Source organism: Grammomys surdaster, unplaced genomic scaffold (assembly GCF_004785775.1).
Source record: "Grammomys surdaster isolate TR1022 unplaced genomic scaffold, NIH_TR_1.0 137, whole genome shotgun sequence".
NCBI lineage: Eukaryota > Metazoa > Chordata > Mammalia > Rodentia > Muridae > Grammomys > Grammomys surdaster.
The window spans coordinates 969,436-981,976 of NW_021604595.1; positions in this window are offsets into that span (position 1 = coordinate 969,436).

Sequence of the window (12,541 nt, forward strand, 5' to 3'; positions counted from 1 at the left end):
GAGGTAGCAGCTACCTTATCATCTTCTGGGGCATGGACATACAGCCTGGAAGAGGGACTCCCCCCCACCCAGGACTTCATCTGTAAATTTCGAGTGAGGAAAACAGATGTGTTTTCTTTGCATAAAAACATAGAGTGGGGTTGGAAGTGCACCTCAGTTGTATCATGCAGAACAAGGTTTCAATCCCCAGCACCGTACAAACCGGGCAGGGTGGCTTGCACCTGTAATCCCAGCGCATGGGAGGCAGGAGGAGGAAAATAGGAATTTCAGGATCATCCTCAACCATGTAGTAAGCTCAAGCCTACCCTGGGCTATGGGAAACCCTGTCTAAATAAATAAATTATAAACTTACTTTAAGGTAAAAAAAAAAACCACTGTCCCAGTTGGTTAGCCTAACAAATCCTCGAATCTGGTTGTCATAAAACTGATCATGTATTGATCACCCCATGGAGCTCTGAGCTTGTTGGGGACATGGGAGTGACTGAGCTCTGGTTACTCACAGGTCTGTGTTTGCTGCTGGCAATCAATGGGGACCTCCTGAGGCCTTAGTGGGAAGAATCTCCCTTCCACGGAGATTCCCCACATCCACCCCAGTTTCCACATAGCCTGGAGGCTGATTTCCAAGGTGAGATGTGACGTGAGCTCCAGATAGGGGCTGTTGCTTTACAGTCTTTTGCCTTGAAAGTCTCTTTCTTCCCGTATTCTACTCATCAGGAAACCCCAAAGTGAGCGCCACCGGTGTGGGAAAGCAGAAGAAATGGCAGACATGTTTTAAAGCTTTCACATCTGCTGGGTTTACAATCATAGTCCTAGGCACTCAGGAGGGTGAGGCAGAAAGATCACTTCTGAGCTGGGAGTTGGAGGCTAGCCTGGACTACATAGAAAGACACCCTCCCCCCAATATCTCAAACAAAAGAACCTAAACCCCACCACAGCTCAGTGGTAGAGCCCTTACCTAACATCATGTTGTTGGGAGTTCAGTCTCCAAGTCAAAACCATCACAGTCACCTGGAAGCCAGCAACTTGTCAAATTAGTTTTATAAAAGCTAGCCCTGCCAGGCATGATGACACATTTCATTAATCCCAGCACTCAGGAGGCAGACCAACCTGCTCTACATAGTTCTGGGATAGCCAGGGCTATGTAGAAAAAAACTGAGGTCTCAAAATAGCCATGCCATGACCAGGGTTCTTTTAAAGAGACTCTGAGACATTTTAAGCAGATATAGTTTTTCATAATAGAATATGAAGTACTTTCAGCAATACAGGTAGCTATGATATCTTCTGGGGCTGTAATCCCAGCAACTCACCACAAGACAGAGGCAAGGAGGAACATGGCAAGTTCAAGCCTAGCCTGATCTACGTAGTAAGACTGTCTTTAAAAATAAATAAATGAAAACTAAAAACAGACCCCAACTTACTGGCTTCAGGCCTCACTCTGAGGGGAGTGATTTGTACAGCACACTGTATAGGCATGCACACAATGCATTCCTAGATGAAAGTGTCTCATAATTTACATCATTTAAGATGAATTTTGAGTTCAGTGTAGCTCAGGCTCCCGGGTTCTCTCTCACTTCAGAGCCCCAAGTTTGTCTTGGCCAAGAGTATATCTCATACAGTGCCGTGAGATATTTCAGTGTGTAAATGCATTTGCCACAGAGCCTGATAATTCAATCCCCAGGAGCCACATGGTGGAAAGAAAATTAATTCCTGTAGGTCATCTTCTGACCCTTACATGAATACCATAGCACACATGTAAAGAGAAGGAGGGCTAGAGAGATGGGTCAGCGGTCAGCAATTAAGAGTGAATACTACACTCAGAGAGGATCCCTGTTGAGTGTCTCATAACCCACTGTAGCTCCAGTTTCATGGAACCCAAAGTCCTTTTCTGATTACTGTGGGCACTCGTACGCAACATGCACACACACATAATTTTAAATTATACACACTTGGAGTCTCCCACAATTTGGGATATGGCCTGCCTCTCTGGCCATTGAGAAAAGTTAACTTTGTCCTCTCCTTTTGGAGGCATGAAAGACATGTTGCACCAGGAGTAAGAGTCCGAGGAAGTAGGTAAGAGGAAGCTGGTGCGGCTGTCCTTAGATCTAGATGTCCCTTGCCTGCTAATGCCATGGTTATAATTTTTTATATAAACAACCATATGCCTGATAGAAGTCACACTGTTCCTCTAATGAATGCATATGTATGTATGTATGTATGTGTGTAGGTGTGTATATATATGTATATACACCTACATATACACATGTGTATATACATCCACACCAGCTAAAAAGACACTGGGTATTTTACATTCTCAGGGATAACATTTGTGGACACTTTTGTCCTGATGGCCTTGTGTTCTGCAGATTTCCAGGATCAGAGGTCAAGGGCAGTGGCATGTAGGCTGGAAGGCTCAGAACAGTATTCTGTGGGTCCTATGGCCTCAGCTCCAGATCAGGTCTGCTTTGCCACAGTGGATCTGGATATAGGTCAGAAACAGCTCAACTTTTCCCAGAACTTCAGTCCACTAGCCAGGGCTTAGATGGACAGCAAAGGGCTCTGGGTGCTAAGCAACCACTGGTTCCTGACCCCTGGTGGTAATCAAGATGGCAGAGGCTGGACACCCCACAATTAGGTGTATAAAATATTTTTTTAATATTTAGTTAATTGTATGTGTATGCATGTTTTGTGTGTATGTATATAAGTGTATTGTATGTGTGTCTGGTGCTCACAGAAATCAGATGGGGGCACTGGATCCCCTGGAGTGGAAGTTACAGACAGTTATGAACCATGTGGCTGCCAGGAACTGAACCCAGGTTCTCTGCAAGAGGAGCAGGTACTTTAACTTCTGAGCTGTCCCTCTGGCCCTAGAGTCTTTTAACTTTCAGTTTGAGACAGTTTCATTAAGTGGTTGGCTAGTCTTGTATTCAGATCCTCCTGCCTCAGTTTCCCTACTAGCTGAGATGATCATCCCAAGTCACCAGGGACCCTATACTATAGTTTGATCTTTAGTTTGTGAGATGGGGTCTTAACTGCCTTGCCCAGGCTGACCTCCAGTTTCTGGGCTCAAGAGATCACCCTGCTTCAGTCTACAAAGTAGCAGGGACCACCTTCACTAGTGCACCACACCAACTCAGCTAGCCCAGCTCCGACACCCACACTCCTCTTTTTGAGGCCTTGTTTTCCTGAAGCCCAGATATCCCTAAATTGAGGATTACTCTGAACTACCAATCTTCCTGTCTCTACAGTCCAAGTGCTATAATTACAGGCACACGCTATCACATCCAGCTTATGTATTGCTAGGGATCAAAACCAAGGTCTCTCTAGGCAGGCCCTCCATAGTGAACCACAGCCTCACCTCTCTGATTCCCTTCTAAGGCTGAAAAGTATTCCACCATTTGGATGAGCCACATTCGGTTGCTGCTTTCATCCAGGGGCAGACCTGTAAATGGTTTCAACCTCTGTTACTGTATGTGGTGCTGCTACACGCACAAGCGTGGCCATGTTTCTTTGAGACTCTCACATTTTGAGTTCACAACTGCTTGGCCTGTGAATCCTTATATGATCTTTGAGTGGCTTCCTTATAGGACTCCTATTGCTGGTCCCCTCACTCCACTCCAGCTACACTGGATGCCCACAGATACAGAAAGGCCATTCTTGGATCCTGTGTGTACTGTAGAACACTTCCCCAGTTATCCCACAGCACCCTCGCTTCAGCCAGCTCTGTGCTGACGGAGCCCAGTGGGGGACCACTTGTGAGCCTGCACGAGGCCCTTTGTTTGATCCTCAGCACCATGTATGCGTGCACAGACACGAATCATTAATCTCTGTTGGCTTGTGGGTGTATAAACTGAGGATAGGACCATTCTATGGTACAGTTAAAGGGAAGAAGGGTTTTATTGTTGACTTGAGAGAGAACAGACAGAGGCATCTGGAAGAGTCTAGAGCAGAAGAGAAATAAGTGGTCTGAACATGGCCAGCAGACTGGACCTGGTCACGGCTATCCGTGAGAGAGAATACCAGGGAGAGAGAATAAAGAAAACATAGTGAGCCGGGCGGTGGTGGCTCACGCCTTTAATCCCAGCACTTGGGAGCCAGAGGCAGGCGGATTTCTGAGTTCAAGGCCAGCCTGGTCTACAGAGTGAGTTCCAGGACAGCCCGGACTATAAAGAGAAACCCTGTCTCGAAAAACAAAAACAAAAACAAAAAAAGAAAGAAAACATAGTGAGAGTAGCAGGAGCCGAGAAGAGAGACAGATTGGGGGTGGGGGCAATCTGTGAGCCAAAGGGAGTTAAGTAGGGTAGGTCATGGGAAGGATGATAGATAGCTAGGTAGCTAGGATGCTAGCATGGACTTTGAAATATGTAAAAGGTACTTGTGATACTCAGGGAGCCTGGAAGCCAGTAGGAGTTTTGATGTGCTAATAGGCACCACAGATAGCTCTATGTGTCTTCTGCCAGAGGTAAGAGAAATGACTTCTTTTGGTAAATAGAAACCATCTTCACAAGTCCCTCTATTAGACTTTTTCCTACACAGTCCAGGTTGAGCCCACTGGACTGCCTTTTGGAGTCCAGGAGTTTGGGGAATTGGAGTTTCTGTGTATGACATATAGATATATAGGTATATGACAGAGATGTATAGGTATATGACAGAGATGTATAGGTATATTTCAGCACCATGGGAAGCACTTTCTAGTCTATATTTAGAAAACAACCAAAGGAAGTTTGAGCCTGTGATTATGATAATGGCAGCTAGGGCCTTATTAACATTAGATTAATAGCTTACCAGAACTACATTAATATATTAAACTCTGAACTTTTGAAGTCTTAATACCGTGAATCATCTTTAGGTCTTTTTTTTTTTCTTCACAGACATTACTCACTTTCTTGGAGCTTTACAACTTGCATTTACAGACCTTAAATCACTTCCTTAGACCCTCAGAGCTTGCATTTACATACCTGTTTCACTTCCTTAGACTCCCATAACTTACATAGACTTTAAACCTTTTTTTTTCCATTCAATCATTTACCACAAGACATAGATAGTTGACAAGAGTAGTCACTGAAAAGCAAGTTCCTTTAAATAAAGGAATCGTAAAAATAAAATAAAATGTTAGTGTTCGTAGTATGATAGCTTGAGTTTGGTTTTACATTGAAACCTGTTCTTCCATGTGATGCCTGTCAGCAAGGTAAACCTGTCCATGAGTCTGCCTTTCTCAGGAGACCTAGTAGCTCTAGAAAAAGCAAGGCCTGAATTTTACATATGAGAGTTTTACATATAGACAAGGCAGCTGCAGCCTTGGCATGAGGAGCTGTCTTGCTAAGGTTTGCTTCGGCTGCTAAGCTGATGAAGCTACAGCTTGCTGGCAACACCATTATAGAGATGTGAGGAGGATAAATTTGAGTGGGAAGTATAATCCAAATGGCCGCTGTATCATTTAAAATGACAGAGACTTACCCTCCACCTGGACAGCCAGCCAGGGGTTGTCCAGGGTGATCTTGATGGCTCTGTCCAGGACAGAGGTCATCAGCCTTGGGCTGTCACTCAAGGATACCATTAAGTCCTCTGATTACACATAGGCCAGCATCAGCCTTCAGTTGCTAGACATGATTTTTCTCTGGAGGAGGAACTTAGGAAAACTGACCTACTTCGGTGAGGCAGGATAGGACAGTCAACCCAACATGTCCACATTTGGCCTAGGGCTCTTGCAGCAGACTAGGCATGCGGCTGACCCAATGGTCAACATCAGCACAATTGAGGTAAACTCCAGGTGGAGTCCATTGCTGCCCATCCTCTCAGCTCTGCTACCAGAAGTTGGTATTTCTACTTATCAGGGGGAGCCTTCTTCATTAAACACCTTAAATGCCATATTCAGCAGATCTCTCTGGAGAGCTTGAGAGACATCATCTAATTGATTAAGCATACCTGGTTTTAAACAATCATTTATTTGTTTTTTAGTTACCTTCTTCAGGCTTAACCTTGATGGCATATACAGAAGGCTAAAATTTTTCCCCGTAAATGAATTCATTACATTTGTACTTCGCGTGATTACAAGCATAGTTCAGAAGAATTTCATCATTTATAAAGTGACTAACCATTCACTTGCATGTCTTATAATACTTTACAACACGTTAGTACCTTTTATAAGATTAGGATTTTACAGTTTTATTCCTGTTAAGTTTGAACTCTCAAATTTTGAACTGATGATTCTTTAGCATAAAAAAAAGCTTCAAACCATAAATGTAGTCCACCAACAGACTGGGACCCTTACTTCCTGATCCTTTTGTAGTGTAACCATTACAGAATATCACAGATTCTTGTATGACTCATTTTATCCAAATAGCCAAAGCCTAACAAAGTTTGCAAACTCAAAGAGGTTAGACACATCTTCAGGTCAGTTTCTGCTAGCCTAAATTGACCTTAGAAGTTTATAAACATTGTTTTTTTGGTTTTTTGTTGTTGTTGGTTTTGTTTTTTTTTTTTTTAAAGGTTTTTCAAGACAGGGTTTCTCTGTGTAGCCTGGCTGTCCTGTAACTCACTCTGTAGACCAGGCTGTCCTCGAACTCAGAAATCCACCTGCCTCTGCCTCCCAAGTGCTGGGATTAAAGGTGTGTGCCACCACTGCCCAGCGTAAAAGTTTATAAACCTTAATTATCAAATATATTATTCATCAAACATATGTTGTTGTTTATCTGAAATTTTCTAGAAGCCTGGTGTTGAACATAGTTAGCAAAGACATTAAGTGGTTAGACATCTATCTCTGAGTTGGTTTCTGTTCACCTGAGGAGACATTTATAACCTTAGGAATTTATAAACCTTAATCAAACATTTTTAGTTAGGAAGTTCTATTTTCCAAAAACAAGAATTGAATCTAAATTACATATGCAGTATGCGGTAGCAAATTAAGATTATCTATGTATAGATGTTTTTTTAAAAAAAACTATTGACACTTTTTGTTACAAGTTTTAAGCTGACTTATTGTTGCTTATTTTATAGGTTTTTAAATCCACCCTCAATTTACAAATCTTGATACAAAGAGAATTTACACTATAGTCTAACAAATCTTGAGATAAAGTTTATACTTCAGCAGAAGTTTTAAGAGTTGTAAGAGAGGGCATTATTTAGAGAGTTAGACAAAATTAGGAATAAGTATGAGTTAAGCAGCTGTGATTCCTATTGGGAATACTTTACTTTTTAACTATTTTAAATATGTAGTTTCTTTTCCTGTGCTATTATGTTTTGTTCTCTTCCCTGAAGCAGAGTTAGGTGGCCCACCTGACCTGGGACAGAGATTTTTGGATGAGACTTTTAAACAAGTATGTTCAGATCTGGAGAGGGAGGGCCAAAACTCAACTGCAGAACCAGCTTTTTTATAGAGTTAAACAGCATTTTAAAAAACTTAGTATTACCATACACCAAAGATATTTGAATCTCTGTAAAATTGAATTTAACAATCAGAGAGAGAAATGACCAAGCACGTGAAGACGTAGAGATAAAAATATTTGAGAACGGAGAGCAAAGAAATAAAAGTTTAGAAATAAAAGACTTTGGGATTATTTGTTTTCACAGAAGCTGTAACAATCTGTGAGAATTTGGAAATCTTGTATGCCATCTTTGGCCACTGAATTGTAAGGGACCAAGCCATTTGCAGCAAGATAACAAGGCTTAATGGAATCTCTGAATCCTAGGAGGAAAAAAAAAAATAGAGAAGGCAGGTGAGGACCATTCTGGATGGGAAGAGCCTGTGGAATAGGAAGTGCTCATGGTTAGAGACAGGAGTCAGCTGAGAGATAGAGCAAGCAGGAAAGAAGACGTCCTTTAGAAAAGTGAAGAGGGAGTGGGCGAGGCTTAGGGAAAAGGGTCGCAAACAGGAACTCTGCCAGAGGGAGGATTCCAGCATCTTAGAGACCCAGTGGGGCATAAAGAAGCTGCCCCATGTGACTGTGGGGCTTAAAACAGCAGGCTCCAGCGAGCCGGAGAGGGACAGAGAGAGACAGAGAGGGATAGAGAGAGACGGAACAGTTAGCTCCTAAAAGGATGTGAAGAGAAACAAGTGGCTAGCCACTGTCAGAGATAAAGTTCCTGGAGGCAGCTGAGAGAGAGAGCTGGCAAGACAGCAACCAAGAGCAGAATGAGGAGGGTGGCAAAAGAGACAGAGCAAGCTCCTGGAGTGAACTGGGAGTATGTGAGGAGGGGACTCAAGGATAGGGAAGAGAAGAGTAAGTGTCCACAACCAGACCAAGAATCTTGTCAGAGAGAAACATCCCAAATCACGAAGGAGAGGCATCCCTTTCCGTATGATGGATGCTCAGTTGGATAAAGACCCTGCCTGGTGCATCGGTACACCTTCTGCAGCACTAGTAAGCTCCAGAAGCTGTCAGAGACGAAGCAAGCAACTCCAAGGTGACACCAGGAGAGAGAAGGTGGAGAGAAGAAGCGACTGAAGAGGTAGACTCTAAAATTTGGAGTTCAATATGGTGGGTGAAAGAAGCCGGCAGAAACAAATGATCCGTACCTTAGGAGAGCCAGCTCAGCTGCTTGGTTCAGTTAGGAGAGGCTGAGCCCCTTGGAAAGGGGTCCTTTGTGCTCCTCCCAGGTTTTGATAACAGGAGTATAAAGTGACACAACTGTTCCACAGTGTGGTTAAGGGAAAGGTTTTTATTGTAGATTTGAGACAGAACAGCCAGAGGCGTCTGGAAGACTCCAGAGCAGAGAGAAAGAAGTAGACTGAACATGGCCAGCAGACTGGACCTGGCTAGGGAGAGAAGCAGGAGCTGAGGAGAGAGAAAGAGGGGGTTGGGGGGGAGGGGGGAGAGAGGGAGGGAGGAGGGAGGGAAGGGACGAAAGAGACAGAGAGAAGACAGAAAAAAAAACAGAGAGAGAAACAGAGACAGACAGACAGACAGACAGACAGACAGAACATAGTGAAAGATAGCAGTTATAAGGTCAATGAGTAGCTTCGGGTAGAGAACCTGTGAGGTGAAGGGAGTTGAGTAGGGTAGGACATGAGAAGGCTGCTAGCTAGGATGCTAGTGGATTCTGAAATGTGTAAAAGATACTTGTGATTCTCAGGGAGTCTGGAGGCCAGCAGGAGCTTTGATATGCTAATAAGCACTACAGAGGTGCCTTCTGCCAGAGGTAAGGGAAATGACTTCTTCTGGTCCACAGAAACCAGCTTCACAAGTTCCTGCACTAGAAATCCTATTGAGCCTATTGGGATGCCTTTCGGAGTTTGGGGAATAGGAGTTTCCTTTGGGGGCTGGAGAAATGGCTCAGAGGAGCCCTGGCTGCTCTTCCAGAGGTCATGAGTTCAGTTCCCAGCACCCATGTGGTGGTTCACAACCATCTGTAATGAGATCTGGTGCCCTCTTCTGGTCTGCAGGCATACATGCAGGCACACTGCAGTATACATAATAAATAAATAAAATTGAACAAAAAAAAAAAAAAAGGAAAGGAAAAGGAGTTCCCTTTGGATCTAACAGTGGGGTCAGGAGTTCAGGTTCAAGGTTTCATGATGCCATAGTCAAATGTCAGCCAGCTAGATAGTCTCATCTGAAGCCTCAATTGGGGCTAAAAATCCACTTCCAAGCTGACTCCCTCACCAAAGTTGGTGCTGGCTGGTGTCTGGGACCCAAGGACTGCTTGATCAACCTTACGACTGCAGCTGCTTCTCCAGAGAATATAACCCCAAAATGACCCAGCCTGAAGAGTCATACAGTCTCTTCCAAGCTACACATGTGTCACACGGACCATTTTGGTTCCCTGTGGGAGGAAGCCACACATTATTATGATCATACCACAAGGCTCAGTGGAGCCATCTTTTTATGCTTCTGATTCTTGTTCTGACTCAACTTCATAGCACTCATTAGCACCTACACAGATGTGTGCCTGTGACTTCCCATTTGTGTGTGTGGGGGGAGGGGTCTCCCTGGTGATCTGGTTCTGGCTTGAGCATTTAGAAGATATTTATTGAATAAATTAATAGATAAATGAATGGGTAGTGTCCTCTGGTCACATAAGAATGTGGAAGACACCCTATCTTTTGCTCAGCATAAAGGACCCCTCATTGGCCACCATTGCCTCTTCATATGGTCATGTTCACCTTCAGCTGTGAAAGCCTCTTATACATGAAGACCATGTACCCTACCTCCAGCTTGGGGACACTTTGTCTGGCTTCATCCTCTCAGGAAGGCCCAGTAACCCTGTCATACAGTATGTGTCTTTTCTTTCTGTCCCTTATTGCAGTTATAAACTGTATTGTTCATATGCATTCATTAAATGACTTCTGCATGAATGCTAGCCATGTGGTGTGTGTGCTACAGCACACATGGTGGCCAATACGGACCACCTCAGGAGGTGACAGTGCTCTGGAGTTGGGAGCACAGCGTCATGTGAGATGGCCTCAGAGGTCACAAGAGGCGGTAATATCGGGGCTGAGACCACGCCCAAGATAGGGAGGACATCCAGTGGGGAGCCGAGAGGAACAGTATGAGAAGGAGGCACAGAGACATAAAGGCCTGAAAAAGACACGAACCACTGGAGGAACAGGAAGGACATGAATCCCAGGGAGCAGTCCACCTTACGGTCAGAGCTCCTGTGGCTGCCATGTGGAGTTCAGGAGAGGAAAAGACGCCAGTGAGGAAGTAGCTGCCAGCATCCAGGTTAGAAATGAAATAGTGACCACACAGGTGGAAAATGGGCTGGTACTTGGGGTATCTGGAAGAGAGGACTGACAGATGAGGAAGGGGCAGGTAAGTGGTTAGGTATAAGGAGGGGATGGTGACAATCAGTGACAGGCCTCACCTTTCCGGTACAAATTGTCCTAAAGAGAACGAGTTTCTCTGTGCAACTTTGAAAGTTCCTATCTTTCAGACAGCAGACTCTCCTCAAACTCAGTCTTCCTGCCCCAGCTTCCTGAGTTCTGGGATCAGGCTTGTTTTCTGATATTTGTCATGCTGTCATGATGAGACTGTTGGGATGGGATCTTGACAATGATTTTGTTTGCTTGATCAAACTTTAGTGGGACCCCTAGGGCAACTACACCTCCTTGTTAAGTTTAGATTGAACAAACGTCTCCATGTGTGAGATCACCACCCTCCCTCTACATACGATGGAGTTCCTCGTCCACACCCTCTTCCTATGCTGTCTGATCACCTTGGCTTGCCCTCAACAAGAATACAGAACGTCACTGTCTTGGCCTGCTTTCTCTTGCTGTAACTGTTTACCACAGATGGGATAGCTGGTATACATGTCTGGCTAGCTTAGTTTACACATCTGGAGCATGGTGCCAGCATCTCGAGGACATGTGACAAGGGTCTTCCTGCTGGACAGTTCAGTGGAGGACATAGTGAGAGGCAGCAAGCTTTCCTTCATTACAAAGCCATTCCTCATCCCCCACTAATCCCTAATCCATTAATTCACAGATGGATGGATCCATTTGTGAGGGCAGAGCCTTAATCACCTCCTGCCAGTCCAACCTGGTCACACCTCATTGTATGGATTAAACTGAATGAGTTTGAGCCATGAAATTCAAACTCTCACAATTAGGTTAGCCAGAGCCTCCCTTACACTTTGCCTGTTTGTGTGTGTACATACTTGAGTATGTACAAGATGCGTCTGTACAAGTAGAGACCAGGATTTGCAGTACAGATTTTTATATGGGTGCCGTGGATCTGAACTCAGTTCTTCAGTGCTTGTAGAGCAGGGGGATTCATCCAATCTCCTAGTCCCATCACTCCAGATGTTGCCTTTCTTTTTATTTATTTATTTTTGATACAGTCTCATCTCTCCCAGGCTAACCTTGAACAATGTAGCCAAGGAAGACTTGGAATTTCTGGTCTACCTGCCTCTGCCTCCTGAGTATTGGGATCACAGGTTTGCACTGCCATGACTAGTTTATCTGGTGTTGGAGATCTGTCTAACCCAGGGCTTCATGTATGCTAGGCAAGCAAGCACTCCACTAACTAAGCTATAACCCTAGCAGCCCTCTTGGTGTCTCTCAAGTTTTTATCTGCCAGGCCTCAACATTCCTATTCCTTGGCTATAAAACCCACGCTGTTCTTACTACATTCAGAATAGAGCTGAGTTACCTTCTGAGCCTAGTTTTTATTCTTTCCTTCTATTGCAGTGCTCCTAAGTCTGGTCTCACAGGCTGTGACTTCTGACCAGCTCATTTCACTATGTCAGTGAAGGCTCCCAGCTGCTTTGCAGGAGGTGAGGTGTAGCATCAGCTGGCACTCTAGAAATCTGCACAGCCTTTCCATATTCAAATATGTTAAGTCAACAGGTCTTGATGGCAGGGAAGTAGCAACCTGTGCCCCTTAGGGAAAAGGAAGAGTACCCAGGGCCTATCCCTAGACCCGGGGTCTACCTTGCACCTCTTGTAGATCCTGGAATGGATATTGGGTGTGTTTTGTAGCCCCCTGTGTAGCTGTCTTGTCTCAGACTAAGGTCTTCTCTCCTTGCAAGCTTGAGGTGGGGGAGGGGGGATTCCTATGTGGTCTAGGATGTAGAATCTCTGTGAGCTGGAGCAGTATCCTTAGGT